Source organism: Mustela lutreola, chromosome 8 (genome assembly GCF_030435805.1).
Source record: "Mustela lutreola isolate mMusLut2 chromosome 8, mMusLut2.pri, whole genome shotgun sequence".
NCBI classification, from domain to species: domain Eukaryota; kingdom Metazoa; phylum Chordata; class Mammalia; order Carnivora; family Mustelidae; genus Mustela; species Mustela lutreola.
The window spans coordinates 8,535,630-8,555,892 of record NC_081297.1 but is presented as its reverse complement, the minus strand read 5'-3'; positions in this window follow the sequence as shown (position 1 = coordinate 8,555,892).

Below are 20,263 nucleotides of genomic sequence, written 5' to 3'. Positions count from 1 at the left end.
TCAAGAGGAAATAGATCATCTGAATAAACCAATAAGGGGTGAAAAAGTTAAATTAGAATGGAACACCCACCCACAAGATAAGCCCAGGCCTGGATGACGTCATTGGTGAATTCTACTTAAAGAATTTTGTTCAATATAAAGAACAATATTGATATCTCAGAAACCCTTTCAGAAAAGTGGGATATGTTCGATCAGTTCCCAACTCATTCTATTTGGTGTTACCCTAAAGCCAAATAGAGACACACAAAAAGTGAAGATTATAGAACAATAATCCCTTATGAATACAGACATAAAAAATTGTCAACAAAATATTACCTAATGGAACATATATAAAGCAATATATAAAAAGCACTACAATATATAAACAGGTAGGATTTATCCCAGGAATGCATGCTGATTTAACATGCAAAATTTAAATTAGCATAAATTACAACATTGATAGAATATAAGACAGAAATCACACAGTCATCTCAAAAGACCATGAAAAATTATTTGAAAGATTGCAACACCAGTTCCTGGGAGAAAAAATGACAACACCCGTATCTAAAAATCTGGGGACATAAAGAAATTTATTCAGTCTCCTAAAAGGAATATATGGAAAACCTACAGCTAACATCATACTTAATAGTGTGTTAGAGATTTCTAAAGAAACAGAACCAACAGGACACACATACACACACACACACACATACAGATTCAGATTTAAGATTGACTTGCCCTACAGATTTTCACTTGCCCTACAGATGGGCAGATATCTGCCAACAACTGCCTAAGAGACAGACCCCAGGCAATTACCACTCACTATGTTATGAGTAAATAAAATGTTTTCTTTTAAAACCTCTCTAAAAAAGAGCTTTACTGTGGTATAATTTCTTTGCCATATTCATCCCTTTAAAGTATACTATTCAACACATTTTAGTAATCTGCAAGTGAAAATCTGTAGGGAGAGTCAGTAGGCTAGAAACTTAGACAGGATTTCTGTTATCAGCTTAAGGAACAATTCATTCTTTGGGCCACCTCAGTCTTGGCTCCTAAGGATTGGATGAGGACTGGTCCAATATTCCCTGCTACAGCATAAATGGACCCCAAAATATTCTTTTAAGTAAAATAAGCCATAGACAAAAGACTGTACGTTGTATGATTTCATTAATATGAAAGGTACAGAAAATGTAAATCTATAGAGACAGAAAATAGATTATTGGTTGCCTTTGGCTGAAGGTGAGAGCAAGCTTTTACTGAAATTTGCCTGAGGGATCTTTATGAGGTGATTCTAAGATGGGATTTTGGTGATGGTTGCACAATTCTCAGTTTACTAAAATATGTTGAATTGTATCCTTTAAAGGGATGTATATGGCAAAGATATTATGCCACAGTAAAGCTCTTTTTTAGAGGGGTTTTAAAAGAAAACATCTTATTTACTCATAACATAGTGAGTGGTAATTGCCAGGGGTCTGTCTTTTCAGGCAGTTGTAGTCACTTTTGAGCAAATTGGCAGCCTTTACTGAAAGAATAGTTAAACCCCAATTTAGAAAACAAATGAGCACATCTGAAGCAGAAGCAGAGTGACTCCCTCGAAATTCCTGCTGAGGGGGTCTCTCAGAGAATCCTCCTGATCATGCTCAGAGTAGTCAACAACAGTAACTACCTGCTTACATATTCATCATTTCTTTTCCTTAAACTGCAACAGTGTTGGTTCTTTAAATGCTCCTATCAAGCTTCCTTAGGTGGTGGAAAAGATGCAATTAAACATGTGTTTTCTGAGAAGAATGCCCTGAAGTTTAAGCAATGCACACATTTCATAATGGAAATTTTCCATCTGAGAACTGAAGGTGTGGTACTCAAGGGTGTGGTCAGGCATTGTGGGAGTAAGTCTGAGTCTCCAAAGTCTTGAGCTTCAAAGTTCTAGGACTGCTACCGGTTCACACCCCTCTCTCCACCTGATCATAAAACATTCCCTCAGATGACAGAAAGAATCAGAGCAATGATTCTGTGCTTTCTAAGTACGGTTTTCAACCTTAACTAATGTTTTACAGTTTTGGTTAAGATTGAAGTTACTCTCGCCCTTAATGTAGTGGGGTCCCATAACCAGATAGTGTCTTCTTACAGGTTAGTAGGGAGTCTGTGTCCTAGGAGAGGAGTCATTTGGTGATGAAGAGTAGGTGCCCCCATAAAAATACGCTCCCAGTAACACAATTTACATTAAAAAGGAATGGATGGGGCACCTGGGTGGCTCAGTCAGTTAAGCCTCTGCCTTTGGGCTCCGGTCATGATCCCAAGGTCCTAAGATGAAGTTCTCCATTGGGGAGCCTGCTTCTCCCTTTACTGATCCCCCTGCTTGTGCTCTCTTTTTCTCTCTTTCTGTTAAATAAATTAATAAAATATTAAAATAACAACAACAACAAAAAAAGGAATGGACAGCCAGTGATTATTTGATACTTCCTATGTACCAGGCACTTTGCTATTTGCTACCTGCGTTGTCCTCTTCAGTATGTGCAACATCTCCTTAAGGTCTTTCTACTCCCATTTTACAGATTAATTAGTAGAGTCCTTAGCAGACCAAGTTGTGAAATGCCCCATATAACATAGAGTGTTGAGCTGAGATCTGAGGCCAGTGTATTTAGAATTTAACTCTGAGATGAAAAGCATGTTGCTACTCTTAGACAAGCTGAGAATCCCCAAATCCCCCTGCACTATTTTCTCACCTTGACCATCCATTTGCTCACTCCTTTCCTTCATCTTTGGAAGAATTCTTGATGGGAGGTCATGATAAAAGTGAGTACAACTAGACTCCAGAGGTAAGATGTAGAAAGGAATCCCTAAAATCCCTAAGAGAAACTTCCTGGAGTTATATAAAGCAGCTATAATTCTCTGAAAAATTCTAGCTCTATATATGTTTAATAATAAAGGTCATCTACAGAATTTTTCTAAGATTTTTGAGATTGGGGTGGTCATCCTCTTCACCTCTGAGTACTTTTTCACTGAAATCTGTGCTACAAACCTTCCTATAAAAACAGTCTCTTTGGTATCATCAACTGTATAACTGAGTATGGAAATATATCTCACAGTTAAAAAAAAAAAAACAAAAAACAACATATAATCCGTGTACTTCCCAGACGAGCTCTAAGCTCAGTAAGGCTGTCAAAGAACTTGTCTCCCCATGACCTTAGGTACCCATATAGTATTTATGAAATCACAATGAGTATAATGATAATATAAAACTTCAACCACATCAGACCAAATGCTTGATCTCTGGAAGAGATATGGACAGGGATGCATTTTAAGAGGCTTATTTTCTTAGGACACGTAGGCTTCAAGTAAGGGTGTGTAGGGTGGGCTTTTCCCTGGAATAACAAAGATCAAACAGCTCCTGCTTTTTTACCTGGCACTTTACAGGTGTGCCTTACCACGTCCACACCACTCTGCAGCATTCTTTAAAGGTATCATCACAGTCAACAAGACAGTATTTTACTCACTCCCAAGCCTATATACTGCTGAAGATTTACTGCCAACTTGATTTATGGACTTCCTTTGCTCCATTCTGATATCAGTAGAATGCATGACCCTATTTTCTTTCCATTCAAACTTTTCTTGAACATGGAAGTAAACTGTGTGAGATAAAAACCTATGTGATACTCTCTTTGAATTGAAAGGTAGGTTAACAGAACTGGCGAGAGAGGGTCGACGCATGAAAAACTGCAGTTCTAAGAGGGAAAGAATTCTACCCTGAGCTGTCTCACTGGCTAGTTGGATTACCTTGGAAAAGTCACTGAACTTTGGGAGTCCTCAGGTTTCTAATGGTAACACTAGAAGAATGCTTCCTGTGGGGCACCTGGGTGGCCCAGTGGGTTAAGCCTCTGCCTTCGGCTTAGGTCCTGATCCCAGGACCCTGGAATCAAGCCCCGCATCGGACTCTTTGCTCAGCGGGGAGCCTACTTCCCCCTGCCCCCCGCCTGCTACTCTGCCTACTTTTGATCTCTTTCCCTCTGCCAAATAAATAAATAAAATCATTAAAAAAAAAAAAAAAGAATGCTTCCTGCCTGGCCATTTCTACGTGTAGTTGATAATATATGCCAAAGTGCTTTGAGAAGAATACAACATTATACAAAAATATAGTAAGCCTTGGAGTATTTTAGTGACCTTGTCAAAGACTATAGACAAAGTTGTCAAACCGGTTTCCTCTTCTTACCTTCTTACTTTCCATCTTGCTGCATACAGGAAGGCAGAGACAGTCCTGAATGATATGCATCTTTGCTTCCCTTTCTTGACTGTGCCCCACATCCTATAAACACCCCCCCCCACTCCATGGTTACCTGTTTTAGCCGTGACTGCACAGGTATTCTATTTTAAAGATCACTGACATCGAAATAAAAACTCCCTGTAAACTGGAAACTATAATTTGAGGTCTCTGAGACACGGGTTCTCAAAGAGCTAGCCATTATTATAAAGTCGTATGTTATTTTATATGTTTAATTCATTCTTATATATAAGCATTATATAGAACTTTTTTATATATTTTAAAAATTACTTAATTGGTAACACACTCTGCAAATCATTCTGCATTTTTTACTGCCTAAATTTTGTTTCCCCAAGTTTATCTATGTTGGGGTACGAACTCTGGCTTCATAATTTTAACTGATACACAATTGTATGATGATGCCAATTTTTAAAATTCATTTCCCTTCTTATTGTGATTTTAATATTATAAACAATGTTGCAATAAGCACCATTGTTTATGTGTCCTTTACATTAGGGTGAGAGATTCTCAGCTAAGTTTCATCATCAGGGTCAATTTGCAGAGTTAACGGCACTAAATATTAATAAATTGTTCTGAAATGGGACATCATCTTCCCCTTTCACAGAACTGTCTCTGTTTCCCATGTCCACCCAAAACTTGATATTTTTATACCTTACTTTTCTCTTTCTCTTTACTGAAATATATGCTATGTACAACAGGATGCATAAAACATACATGGAATTTTATTTTTTTTTTCATTTTTCAAACTTTTATTTAAATTCTACTTAGTTAACATATAGTGTGATATTGTTTTCAGGAGTAGAATTGAGTGGTTAGTCACTTACATATAACACCTAGTGCTCACCAGCAGTGCCTCCTAAATCTCCATCACCCATTTAGCCCATCCCCAGCCTGCCTCCCTCCAACAACCCTGTCTGTTTTCTAGCATTAAGAGTCTCTTATTGTTTGCTTCCTTCTCTCTTTTTTTCCACTTTCTCTATGTTCATGTTTTATTTCTTAAATTCAACATATGTCACTTATCTTTTTCTGATTGATTTATTTCACTTTGCATGATATACTCTAGCCCTATCCACATCGCTGCAAATGGTAGGACGTCATTCTTTTTGATGATGGAATAATAGTCCTGTGTGTGTGTGTGTGTGTGTGTATGTGTGCGCATGTATGTAATATATATGTATATAGGCACCATATATATATAGTCCATTCATCAGCCAATGGACAATTGGGCTCTTTCCATAGTTTGGCTATTGTTGCTAATGCTGCTATAACCATTGAGATGCATGTATTTTTGTACCCTTTGGGTAAACACCTAGTAGTGCAGTTCTGGGTTGTAGGTTGTATTTTAACTTTTGGAGGAACCTCCATACTGTTTTCCAGAGTGGCTGCACCAGTTTGCATTCCCACCAACAGTGTAAGAGGGTTCCCCTTTCCACATTCTTGCCAACATCTGTTGCTTCCTGGGCTATTTTAGCCATTCTGGCAGGTTTGAAGTGGTATCTCATCATGCTTTTGATTTGTATTTCCCTGATGATTAGTGATGTCAAACATCTTTTCATGTGCTTGTTAGCCATCTGTATGTCTTCTTTGGAAAAATATCTATTCATGTCTTCTGCCCATTTCTTAACTACATTCTTTGTTTTGGGGGTGTTGAGCTAGATAAGTCCTTATAGATTTTCGATACTAGCCCTTTGTCAGATATGTCATTTGCAAATATCTTCTCTGGTTCTATAGACTGCCTTTTAAGTTTTATTGATTGTTTCCTTCATTGTGCAGAAGCTTTTTATCTAGATGAAGTCCCAGTAGTTCATGTTTGCTTTTTTCCCCTTGCTCCTGGTGACATGTGTAGTAAGAAGTTGTTATGGTTGAGGTCAAAGAGGTTTCTGCCTGTGTTCTCTAGGATTTTGATGTTTTCCTCTCTCACTCTTAGATCTTTCATCCATTTTGGAATTTATTTTTATGTATGATCTTAGAAGGTGGTTCCAGTTCTATTCTTCTGCATGTTGCTGTCACATATATGCAATTTTAAATAATAAAAATAATATTAGTGGTATTAATTATTATTAATTAATTGTTAAATTGTTTTATTATTAAATTATTGTTTATATTATTATAAATTGTTGTTAAATTAATTAATAATAATAGTAGTAGTGGTAGTAACATGAAATGAACATTTATATGCCCATACACCAGTTAAGGAACTGAACTTCACATTTCTTTCTCTTTCCCACTCTTCTGCACTATTATGCAATTTGACTTAATCAATCACATTTTTTATAACTTCACCATATATTTAAAAACGAATAAACAATACATTGTTTCATTCGTTTGCTTTTGAACTGCATATAAATAGTACATTACAGTTTGCATTATTTTATACATGGCTCCTTTAGCTCAACATTGTATTTTAAGTTTATCCATGTTGTTGAGTATAGCTCTAGGTTATTTCCTTCCACTGCTCTATGATATTTCACTCATAAATAGTATGAACCACTCTACTGCTCATTGATTCTGGCTTAGGTCTAGTTTTTTATATTCATGATTTTTGCTCAATTTTTTCTTTTAATTTGTCATTATCATAATGATCCTGAGGAATTCTTCACATTATGAAAGATAGCCTCTGAAGAGGGCTACCACCAGTGCTATCCTTACCTATTTCAAATGCGTTGCATGCTTCAAGAGGTGGTCTGTCTTCCCTCTCCTAGAATCTAGGCTGGTCTCATGACTTACTTTGATCAGTAGCATGCAATGGATATATAACTGTGCCAGTCCCAGGTCTAGGTTTTAAGAAGCCTAGCAGCTTCCGGTTTCGATTTTGATTTCATTTCTTTCTTAGTCTTGAAAGATAGTTTAGCTGGGTATAGAAATCTAAGCTTAAAGTTTATTTTCTTTCAGGTTTTTGAGGATACTATTTCACTATCTTTTGGCTTTATTGTTACTATGAGAAGTAAGCTGTTCCTCTAACTACCAGTCCTTAATGAAATCCCTTTCCTAGCCCCCATCCTAGATGCAATTTCACTATGCTATGTCTGGGTGAGAATTTCTTATATTTATTTCATTTTATGTCTTTGCCAAGTATGAATTTATTTATATAACTATTTATATGTGCATGTATATATGCATGCATGTATGTTTTGGGATTTTCTTGATTTCTTTAAAGTGTCACTCCTTCCTCTCTTCATTTATGGAAGATTCTTAACATTATCTAAGAAAAAAAATCATCTTCCTTAATCTCTCTCTGCTCTCTTTCTAGGGCTCCAATTAAGTATATTGTAGAAATTTTCTCCTTATCATTCATGTCTCATAATCTCTCTCTATTTTTTTTTTTTTTTTGTCTCTCCATGCTACATTCAAATAACATTTTCTTAACATAACTTTGGCTATGTTTAACAGGGCACTAATCTCATCCATTGAGTTTTTAATTTCAGTTATTAAATTTTTATTTATAGAAAATTGATTTGGTTCTTTTTCAAGTACATTGTCTCTTTATAGGTGCTTGTTACATAGATATTTTCAGTGCTTTTTTAAAAAAGATTTTATTTATTTATTTGACAGAAATCACAAGTAGGCACAGCAGCAGGCAGAGAGAGAGAGAGGAGGAAGCAAAGTCCCTCCTGAGCAGAGAGCCTGATGTGGGGCTCAATCCCAGGACCCTGGGATCATGACCTGAGCCAAAGGCAGTGGCTTTAACCCACTGAGCCACCCACGTGCCCCTTCAGTGTTGTCTTAAGAGTTTTTGTAGACATAGTAAGGATAGTTGTTTTGCAATCTTTATTTGATATTTCCAACATCTGATGTTTTTACAGGTCCATTTAGGCTCTCTGTCTTATTTTTGTTTTCTTAACCTGATGATTCATTGCCATGGTTTCAAATGTCCTTGTATACTTATTTATTGATTGTGTACTGTCATCATTCTGGAAAAATTATTTGTGAGGTCTCTATGAAGCCTGTAGTGACAGTAAATGCTTTCTTCCATTGATGGCTTGCATTTTCTTTGGTCAGTCACCTAGGAAATTTACCAATCAGGGAACAATTTTATTTATTTATTTACTTATTTAATATATATAAATATAAAATCTAATTATATATATATATATATATATAGAGAGAGAGAGAGAGCAGGCATGAGCAGGGTTGGAAGTGAGCAAAGGGGGAGGGAGAGAGAGCATCTTAAGGGGGCTCCAAGTTGAGCACAGAGCCCAGTAGAGGGCTAGATCTCATGACTCTGAGATCATGATCTGAGCTGAAATCAAGAGTCAGTCACTTAACCAACTGAACCACCCAGACACCCCAACCAATCAGGGAACAATCTAAGCTAAATTTATAGTTGAATTTTTTTTGGCCTCTCAGGTGATGTAAATTTGGATTGAAAATGCACACAAGGATTAGGAAGCATTTTTTTTTCAAAGATTTTATTTATTTATTTGACAGAGAGAGATCACAAGTAGACAGAGAGGCAGGCAGAGAGAGAGAGGGAAGCAGGCTCCCTGCTGAGCAGAGAGCCCGATGCGGGACTCGATCCCAGGACCCTGAGATCATGACCTGAGCCGAAGGCAGCGGCTTAACCCACTGAGCCACCAGGTGCCCCGGAAGCATTGTTTTTTTTTTTTTTTCCTTCTATTATGGTCTATGAAAAAATGACTTTCTTTGTGATCCAGAGATTAGAAGATTTATTTCTGACTCATCCTTTCTCTAAAATTATGGCTACATAGAGATTTCCAATAATATAACAAGAATCTCCTGTTAGTTCTGGGCTTTAACTTATTCATTCCACACACATAAGATCCATCTGAAATGAAGTCCATCTTTTCTGAAGTTATCAAATGATTTAAAGGATGAGGCAACTTGAGCTCTCTGCTTACATTTCTGGTTTCCCCTAGATTTTGATACCATTATTTCTTACTACATAGACTTTAAGGTTTACCAAATATTTTAATTACCATTTGAAATTATTTTCAGTGACAGGGTTGGTCCAAATAACTTAGTCTGCCATATTTTAGGAAACAGAAATCCATTCATTAATTTTAAAAATTTCATTTAATATATTTTAATATCCATATGTTCAATTTGATATCTTTTCAGATCTGTTTGGAAAAGGTTTAGGTCTCTTATTTATGATGTTTTATTTTCAAACCTTTCATTTATTTCTTTATTAAGCTAAAAAATATTTTATATTCTAAATGCTATCATTTGAATGTCTGAAATATTTGCAGATCTTATAGATAAGAATTGTTGTTCCTATTGACACAAAAACTTATTTTCATGTGTACTTAATAATTTTTTCAATAGGAGCTAATTTCCTTGGAATTTTATCAGAAGTAATTTGGGCCTAGTTTAAAATATATTTCACTGGAGAGACTTGTGTTTACTTCTTCCAGCCCTTTGGGATGCTTCCAACCCAGCATGACTAAATTGAATTTTCAGCTTGCTATTTTGTGGGCCATGCAAATAGTGTGAATTTCACCCACAGCTATGAGATGGGCTTATAACTGGCAAATTTCAGGGGAGGATTTTTTCTGCTCTTGTCTGGGCAGTGGTTAATCCACATAACTCTTCCTTAATGGGTGCATTTTTCTTGTTTACCCTACGAGCTTGTCACACATTATAGGTTCCTACTTAACGGAGGGACCTCTGATTTCAATTCTCACTTTTTTCGGAACTCAAGCTTTCTCTCCTGTTCTCCCTTAAAACTCAGCCCAAAGCCCACCAGAAGTTGGCCCATCTTTGAAGCCAAACCCAACTCAACACTACTTTAACGTCAGAGAACAGTACTTTCTCTTTTTATCTATGATTATCTCTTTTCCTTCCCTCTTCCTCATTCATGCTATGAAAAAAGATGCTTCATAGATTTTATCTTTCATTTTTAGATGTGTTATGTTAGGAGATATTTCTCAACACATCAGGGGGTTGTATTTTGGAAAACAGAACTCATCATACCTTCCTGACCTCCCTGTCCAGTTCCTTCCTTACTCTGCCTGTTCTTCCTCAGTGCTCCTTTTTATATTCCATTCATCAGGCTTACATAGAGTCTGTACTCAAGATATGTTTGATGAAGGAAATTATTGCTGAATAGTAAAAGAAAATGTGTAATTCTGTTTTCGAAATGGTTAATACTTTATCAGCAAAAGATTAATATGTGAAAAATAAGTTCCTTAACTAGTTTTTAATTTTTAATTTTATATATGTTATTTCATTTGCAAAACAAGTAACTCAATTGTTTTATGAATTATACAAAATAATCTATTATTTTATGTGTGTTAACATGAAGTTGCATAGGACCTTAAAATTTAACTTGTAAAAACTGCAAGTATATATCTCAGTTCCTTAATTTATTATAATCTTACCAGTCTTCCCTTTACCAACGTAGTTATTAGATAGTATTGGAGATTTAAGCAAGAGCTGCTTCCAAAATCTAAATGATTTTGTGGCGGGGGAGGGGAATGAATGGTAGAAGACTTGGCATGATCCACTGACTTAACCCTATTAATCTCAGGTTAAAACCAAAATTTGCTATCTGAAATAGCCTTCAAATATTAATAGACATGTAACTTATGCTCAGCCAAGTCCATGCATTGCCAGTATTATTTTACTAAGGCCAAAGTATGCATGGTGATTCTTCAATAAGATAATTACATCTCAGACAAAATTCTAAGTGGGTAATGGGTTTTTTAAAGTTTTTTGGTTTTTTGTTTGTTTGTTTGGTTGGTTGGTTTTTTTGCTCAGAAACATGAAAGAACCATGATCAATGCCTTCAACTCCCAGGAGTAAGTGAGAAATAACAGAATACCCACCTTGGAAAATTGGGTGAACTGTGTAATACACAAGACATTATGGAATCATTACAGAGGTTCATGAGGGAACTATTCACAGAAAATTATGAAGATCTGAAGCAAGGGCCTTGAGAATTACTGTCACAGATACCCTTTCTAAGGTTATCAAAACTCTAAACCAGCATATCTTAATTCAGTACTCACAATTTATATTTACACAAAATAGGGATCCTTTTTCAAGTAATTAGAACTTGAGAATAAAACTTTCAATGTATTTGTTTGAAAGGACAAGTGAAGCGGAATTATGTTATAATAGAAGTTTCCAAATGGAAATTAGATGTGCCAGGGTGACTGTAGCTAATTACTACGTTTCCCTACTCTTAGTTGGGACATGGGTGCTGCCTGGCTAGCCATTTTCTAAAATAAGAAACATATGACTCTTTCAAGAGCCTAGCAATCATCTGAGTATGAATTCAGAGCTAAGCAGAACATTCCAAGTTCTTACAATTTGCATTAGTGGGGACAGTACTTGATGATAGGAATTAGCTCAAGATCTGGTTTATTGTTTCATTAAACCTGAATCTTTCAGACAGATGTGTTTGGCTCTCTGTATTTTAAAAAAAAGAGAGAGAGAGAGAGAACTTCTACACCATCGTGTCTCCTTCAGAAGAAAAAAAAGTCTTATAAAAACAAGGATATTTTAAGACAGCGGTACTTGACTTTTCCTGCCTAAGTGAGAATTTCCTGTCGAGAGAGTTGACAAAGTGGGTTAGAGACAGCTTTCCTGTAATTAATTTTCTTTGTGTGTGAATTTAATACTGATGCAAAGGTGTTGCTCATTTGACAACTCCAAGGTTTAATGTCTAACCATCCAACGGGAAAGAAAGAACACGACTACCCAGAATTCCTCATTAATTAGCTTCAATCCTCACTCCATGATACTCATCCACTCATCTAAAACTGCTAATTGATATCAATTGAATGATTTTCAGAATGTATTCAATACCTCGGAAGAATGTAACTCATTTTACATTGCTTGTTGAACATCTCCGCAACAAGAAACGTTCTTATGTATGACTCCGGGCCAGATCTGAACTTCTAGTGAAAGAGAATGGTAGCCTGTGTAACACAGAAAGTTATGAACTTGAAATAACAAGGACTAGATTATTGTCCTACCTGATTGTGGATAAAATAAATAACCTGAGGGCTTTAAAAGTCTTAATCTCTTCAATGACCAAATATAGATGAAGTCAAAGTCTTTCCTAGTGCCAAGAAAGAAAGAAAAAAAGAAAGAGTGATTTCCAAGGCACCAAACTCTAAGGTTTGAGGTGATAGTCTAAGATGGAAAGCTATGTATTTTTCTTGTGTTAAATAGCTCTCCACTTCAGTTTTTAAGAGTTGAAGAGAAAATAAAAACTTTGAAATACCTACATTTATTTACTCCTTCTACTCAATCCTTGGCTTGGCTTTTACAGTGAAATGGACTGAGATATTTGAGGATATAAAGGGTTTTGGATGAGTGAACATTGAGTGACTGAAGCTCTCAGGAAAGAATTTAAAAGATCTTGAAGCCATGCAGCCATGTTATATAAACATTATTTTGAACCCGACCATCCTCTCCATACAACTGGCACCACGATTGCATTAAGTGAAATTTTATCCCAAGATTGGGAAGGTGTTGTGAGCCTGTTCGTCTGTTCTTCTGTTCTTTCTCAAAAACCTTAAGGGAAAAATCAAGGGACTGTAGACAATTGTGTCGCATGTTAAGAAAAGCCTAACGAGACTGAGAAGACTTTAATTTCAGTCAGCTCTATGAGAACTGCCACCCTAGCCTCAAAGTGATTCCTAAGGAAAACACCACAGTTATGTTCATTTTTCCAGACGCTCATCCCTTAGACTCCAGGGAAATTTATTCTTCTTTAATTTTTCCCTTCCTTTTTAAAGAAAAGATGGTAGGTAAAAGGAAGGAGGCATCGTCACATCTCTTTCTAACTTCTGAAATCCCAAAGACTATTTCTCTGCCAGTCCTATTATGGTCATCATGAAAATGCATTTACTTATCTTTTATGCATGCCTCCCCTGCCCCACCAGCTAAAATAAAGTTTGTATTTATTTTTCTGGAAATATCCAAAGTGGCCCTGGCTAAGCTTCAAATCTATTTTTCTATATGCTGTGGCTTTAAATTTTGCTGTCTGTACTTGGCAAAAAGAGATAACTCGAGTAAGCTCAACAATAAGTGAACTTGAAAAAAATGCAAGGGCAACTGACTGTCTAAAAGTCAAATTATGATTTTTATTCGATGAATTGTAAAGCCCTTTGATGGTGCTCATCAGGCTTACGGTACTTCCATTTCTCATAGTTTGAAATAATTGCTCTGAATCAGTTGTTTTTACCCCAGCCTTAACCAAGAAAAGGACATTATTTCCATATGCATGATGGGCCATACAGAATGTAAGAGCTCACCCTTTCATTTAAAGTATTTCCAAAACATTATTGTTTCATACTTGTTTCCCTGACTCAACAGTTCTTGGGCGGAGAAGTAGACATGTCTTCTCCTATGTTTTAATGACATGATTTGCTGTGAATATTCATGGTTAAACACATCTGCCCAGAAAAGGCCTCAGAAAGTCATCCACTCCATTTGCCATCTTTGCCACACAGTCATTTAAACTACCTTGGAAAAATGTGCTTAGATCATCTTTTCTTTAAGGAGTTTAGCTGCTTCTCTGAGCATTGGTCCAATCTCTCCCTCAGATCATTTTCCTACATCCAACTTAAATTCTTCCTGCCATCTTTATATTCATTTCTTCTTATATAAAAGAAAGTCATTCAGGTTTTTATTCTTATGCTTTTTAAAAACAAAGTAGCCATATGTATTATGAGAGTGGGCTTCTCGCTGGCTCTGTGAAATCTTATTTTAGTAGAGGTGATGGGAAACACATCATGGAAAGTGCATGGTGTGACCGTCACTGTCATGTCATGAATTTCATATACTGGTGAAGGACTAGAAGAGATTGGGACAGCAAGGACATAGTTTGTGTGTTGGCATAGTGAGAGAATAATGAGTTATATTTCTTCTGTCTTTTCAAGTCATTGCTAAATTTATACAGTAAATTAACAGCGAGAAAGAACGCCTTTTAAAATTTATCTGAAGGGGCGTGCCTGGGTGGCTCAGTGGGTTAAAGACTCTACCTTCGGCTCAGGTCATGATCCCAGGGTCCTGGGATGGAGCCCCGCATCGGGCTCTCTGCTCAGCAGGGAGCCTGCTTCTTCTTCCCTCTCTGCCTGCCTCTCTGCCTACTTGTGATCTCTGTCTGTCAAATAAATAAATAAATTTTTTAAAAAATTAGGCATGAGTCAGTTGTGATTAGCCCCACTTAAAATTATGTTAAATCTAAGAAAGTTTTCAGAGTCACAAGACTGAATAAGTATAAGTACAGGGTGCTTGGGCTCCCACACACTTTGACGATTGATTTGGTTTTTTTCTCTAGGGCTTCACATGTAAAGTTTTTCCTTTTTGGAATAAAACATCGACCCCTGAAATTAAAAACACTCATGTATGTTCTGAACTAACTGTACTGTTAGAGTACAGACTTGGTTCTTCAGCCTTGGTTATTACGTTGTCCCTTTTCGGTGTATAAGTTAGGAAAATACTGTTTCAATTCGTGCATCTTCCTTGTTCATGTCATCCTGACAAGGCTGAGGGTTTAAGGGAATCGTGAAACAAAAACTGAAACAGCAGTGCCTGCAGCAGTAGAAAACTCTGGGAAGTTGCTTTGACTCTAGCTGAAATGACTTCTGTGTGTGAGAGGCAGTGGAGAGGTCTGTGCGAGTCACCAGGCTGAGGGGAAAAAGCAATTGTTGACAACTTCATCAAGCAAATTGCTGACTTTATGGCACCCAACCCAGGCTTCATTAGAAGAACCAAACTGACTAGAAAAGGAACTTTGGGGTGCTGGGTAGCTTAGTGGGTTCAGCCTCTGCCTTTGGCTCGGATCATGATCTTAGGGTCCTGGGATTGAGACCTGCATCGGGATCTCTGCTCAGCGGGGAGCCTATTTCTTCCTCTCTCTCTGCCTGTCTCTCTGCCTACTTGTGATCTCTGTCTGTCAAATAAATAAATAATCTTTAAAAAAAAAAAAAGGGAAGTCAAACTGACAGTCTATGTAACAGGGAGTTAGCTATCAATGTATAACATTATGAAAAAAAAATTATTTGAAGACATCTCCTGAGGACAGAAAAGTTTGCAAATTATTTCCTCTTTTTACTCTTAAAAATTGGGGGTGAGGGGAGCACCTTGATGGCTCAATGGGTTAAAGCCTCTGCCTTTGGCTCAGGTCATGATCCCAGGGTCCTGAGATGGAGCCCTGCATCGGGCTCTCTGCTCAGCGGCTTCCCCCTCTCTCTCTGCCTGCCTCTCTGCCTACTTGCGATCTCTCTCTGTCAAATAAATAAATAAAATCTTAAAAAAAAAAAAAAAAAAGGAAAGGAACTTTGACATAAATACTGTCAGAACATGTATGCCAATATGCTTTGCTCGTGGGCTTCCAAGCAAATGACCAACCTGATCAGCCCTTTTGGGTCTGAAGTAATACGGGGATCCAACATGTCTCTGGTATTTAAAGCTTGCATCTTGCAACTCAAGGAACAAAGCTAGTGCATGGCTCCAAATGCCCCCTCACACATTCTCTGCTCCAAAATAAGTCTCTAGTTTGGAAGTAGAGACAAACAGCTGTATTGTCTGTTTGCACTCGGGCTCAGCCCACACTCATTTTATGATGTAGGACAGGGTTCCTATGAGCCTCTGGCACCGAGACTCCTGGACATTGTCACCATCACCTCTACCCCAAAAATGTGCGTCTGTGCCCAATTTTTGTTCGCAGGATCCTCTGACCCACAGAAGCTAAATGATTGCTGTCTCAGCCTATAGAGAAGCATGTTTGTACCACCCTACTCTCCAGAAAGGTTTATCAGTCAGGAGTAGACAGACACACAGCTCTTCTCCTGTCCCTGTCTGGTTTCTGGTGTGTCGGACGTCTGGCTCCCCAGCCTCAGTTTTGTGCTGCATCTGATGCTTGCCCCCCCACCAGAGGTCTTCTTGCAGCTGAATCTGATTTCTGAAATTAAGCTTAAAATTTTCTCTCCCTCTCAGTTCTGATTTCACTCGATACTGGCATCCAGCTTCCACAGCTGACCCGTGGTCACACATGGCCCCGTTAAGCATGCTTCCCTCAGCGAGGGTGCCTCTCTCTTATTTATTTATTTATTTTTTTGGCTTTTTGTGCTTAAAAGTCCTAGGAGGGCTTTATGGAGTAGCTTTTTCTGAAAATCCACGGGTGAGAGAGAAAGTTTGACTGTAAGTTAGCCATCAGTCTGACTTTTTTCATTCCACCGTGGCTGAAAATGTAAGGGCACCTTCATTATTAGTTTGGGGGAAGAAGAGTTTCAATCCAGTCAATGTTAAGCAGCTAGTGTTCTGGAAAATGAACCTTAGGAAACTTTTCTCACCATCGTGAGCTGAGCCAACCTGATACGCTGTGGGAAAGGACAGCATATTACTCTGGGTAAATGAGAAGCACCCAGAAAATAAAATTGTTAGGTTTTGCTTGGAATTGAAAATTGTTGAAGGTTGAAGACTTTAATGTAGGGAGTTTATCAACAGCAGCAGAATCAGTGGTTTTATCAGACCAGCAGTAAGGTCTGCAAAAAGGCACTTCCTGCTGATGAAATTATATAGCTAGAGATTTGGGTCCAGATTTTATACTCAGGAAGCCCTTAAAAACTTGTTTGCTGCTGTCATGCTGGGGGAATTAATAGATGAGACATTAACCACTAAAAGTTTTGAGGGAACCCCCCTCAATATAACATTTACTAAAAGAATACAGCGTCCCTCAATTTCATAATAAAATATGGAACACCTCATTTTCTACGAAGCCCATTTGCAACAGTTTTACACGAAGGAGATGCCTAGGAAATGTGTGAACCAGGCCTTCGTATTAAACTTGATTTATTACCTGTAAAAGGAAAAGAGAATAAGTCAAACTCAGGTTGCAAAAAATTATTCCTGTTACGTGTATTTAGTGTTCATTAACATAGCATAGAACCATGTAGTCTTCCATACCGATACACTGTTGGAATTGTTTCGTGTTTGTCAAAGGGAACAAGTGAGAGATCACGTAGAGATTTAAATCTTACCCTTCAGAAGATTGATTTGGTTATTTACTTTTTTTTGTTGTTGTTGACTCTCATGAAAGTATTTACTACACCATCATCAAATATTTATTGAGAAATCGCTGCATATTGAAATTGGGGGGGGGGAGTAGGAAGAGATTGGTAAGAGTACACACTTTCACCTGTAATCATCTGAGGACCTAATGCATAATATGGTGACTATAGTTGATAACACAGGAAAAAAGACAAAATTCTATCAGGTGGGAAAAAATAAAATGATCAGACTTGTTTTAAAGGATGCATTAAGTTCAGTGGTCTGTTCTCGTGCATATTGGACATCTGTGCTACATATTAAGCATTTGAGAAATTATGGAGTTGAGCACATTTCTCTTTATTCAGTTAATACCAGAACTGAGTCCTAGCCCTTAAAAGTGTCAGAATATTCTAGAAGAGACAGAGTTATGAGACAATAAGCACAAGATTGTGTGATACATGTATATTACAAATATACCTGAAATGTTAAGGCATTTCAGAGGAGATTCTCAGAGGAGGACACTTCACTCAGCCAAAGAACTTCCCCAAAGGTGATGATTCTTCAGATAGATCTTAAAGAAATCACAATGGAAATAAGTTTATCCCAGCCAAATGGAAGACACAGAGACCAGGACATCCAAGACGACAAACCAGAGGGGTTGAACTAGACAATTGGTACAAATCCAGTGAGAAATTCGGTTAGAATGGTGTGCAGACACCAGAATATTAAAAACTTCTTGTGAATCTAAACTTTAAGTTCAAATCAGTTAGGAAAAATAAAGGGCACAAGACAAAGGCACAAGAATTTACTAGAAATTTTGGCTGAAAACAGTACGGATGACAAACAGAAGGAAGCTAAACGGGACTAGGAAAGTAGATAAAATGAGATACTCAGAAGAATTGGGTAACTTTTACCCATTTACTCTTAATACCGTGTAATACCTACATGACAAGAAAATTCATGAGCCAGAATCTAACTTTAACTGTGTGCGGGTTTGCTGGCTTGGGTAGCTGGTGGAGACTGACTGTGTATGTAACTTACCCCAAAGACCTGATGACTATCCTCATGTTTCTGCCATGAATTGCTAAATATATTTATTTCACATGCAAAAAAAATCATTAAAAAATCACCATTTATCTTTAGAAACTAATAACTGAATGAACAATACTTCATCCTTATGAAAATATTCCTTTTGGCAAGATGACTTTGCAAAGTTTACTTCCAGGAACATCCATTGACCTACCTTCAGATGTTCTACAAACGTTAAGTCATTCATTGCAGGAGTGTTTCTATGATTACTGAAGGTAGTGAGATGATCTCTAATAGAACTACAGTCAGGCATATCTCTAATGTCATTCTACAGAGAATTATCAATTTAACTTTACACCGTCGAGTCAGACAAACAGGTTAAAAATTTTTCTATGTTTTTCTATGCGTTAGCTGTATAATCTTGGGCCAGTTATTTAAACTCTCAATGCCTTAGTTTCCTTAACACTAAAACTGAAGCAAGAAATGACCAGTAGATTTTATGTAAGGAGTCACTAAGATACCCCGTGTCAGATACTGAGCAAAGTACCCAATAAATACTGAGTAAGCACCCAATAATAAGTCTTAATTTTTATCAGCACTGGAGGATTGAACTTAGCTTAGAAAATTTTCATTAAAAATGGGGAGGCGGGGAAGCTGTGTTTTTACAGCAAGGAATTGACCAAGCATTACAGCCCACTGAGAAATACTGACTTAGAGAAAAATTAGAAATCTTACCTAAGATTAGCTTCACACGTTTTACCATTGAAGAAATTACCTCATTGTAGAAAAAGCGATGACAGTCAAATCCCTAAAGATACAAATACCCAAATTTGCATTATTCATGAAATGTTAAGATCACAACTATTAATCAAGGAGTATGAACATCTTCTTCAATATCACTAAGAAATACTAAGAATATTACAATTCAATATGAGAAAGACAAAAATAAATCAAAAGAAAAATAGAAATAATTCTCCAGTGCTAGAGTTGAGCTCCTCGACAGAAATCATTTAAGGAATTTAATTCTGCCCTCAGTTATTTTTTTTAAACATTTCCATACCTAGGATATTTCAATTAGTATTTAATGAAAATGTATATAAGCCATGAGTTCATGATACAGTTCATACCAAATAGCTTGTATTTTCACCATTTAAATGTGAGGAATTCCTGTAAACATTCACAACAGTACAAAAATGTATTTATTTACTTCCTGTTTAATTACAAAAAGTGTCAGGCAAACATGGTAGCATACATCTAATCAACATAAACAATTTTTAGGAGAAAAAGATTGCCGTTTTCAAACATTTAAACCTTTTTACACCTTGGTCTTAGATTTCTAAATTATAATTATTGCATCATATATAGTACATGGACCTAATTTTTATATCTGTTTTGTGTTTCCCAGGCAAGACATACAAATAAATAGCAGTGGCCTTCTCAGAAGCAAAGGGCAGCCTCTTTAACAAAGTTCCAGACTTGGAAGAAAAGCTCCCCAACATGAAATTTAATATAATAGGGAATTGCATTTTAATAAATGCACAGAGCGGTTTCCTGCAGAAGCAGATTTATTTGTGTACCTGCTCAGGATCACTTATTTACGATAGTTTACAGTACATTTGCCAAAAGCTACATCATAGTAATGCGATTCTACTTCACACTTGTATGCAAGTTTTCAAAGTGATATTCGAACAGGGTTGTTATTCGCATCCCACATACACACTACGTGACGCCTACCCACAAAAATAAACACGACTGACTTTCCCTGAGTTGCAAACTTCTCCAAGCTGCCCAGAGAATGCGGACCTGTTCACTCCTGTTGCCCAAGAGAAGGAACACAGCAGTTATGCTGTGTCTGAGACCATCTGAGAGTCAAGTTAATGGGATTTTTTTGCAGGCACGCATCCAGAATCATTCGGAAGCTGCCATTCTCCACTTTTGCAACCGCAACTTCCAATGCAGGTACTGTCTTATGGCTCTTCCCAATCTCTCCTGAATCTTGAAGATGCC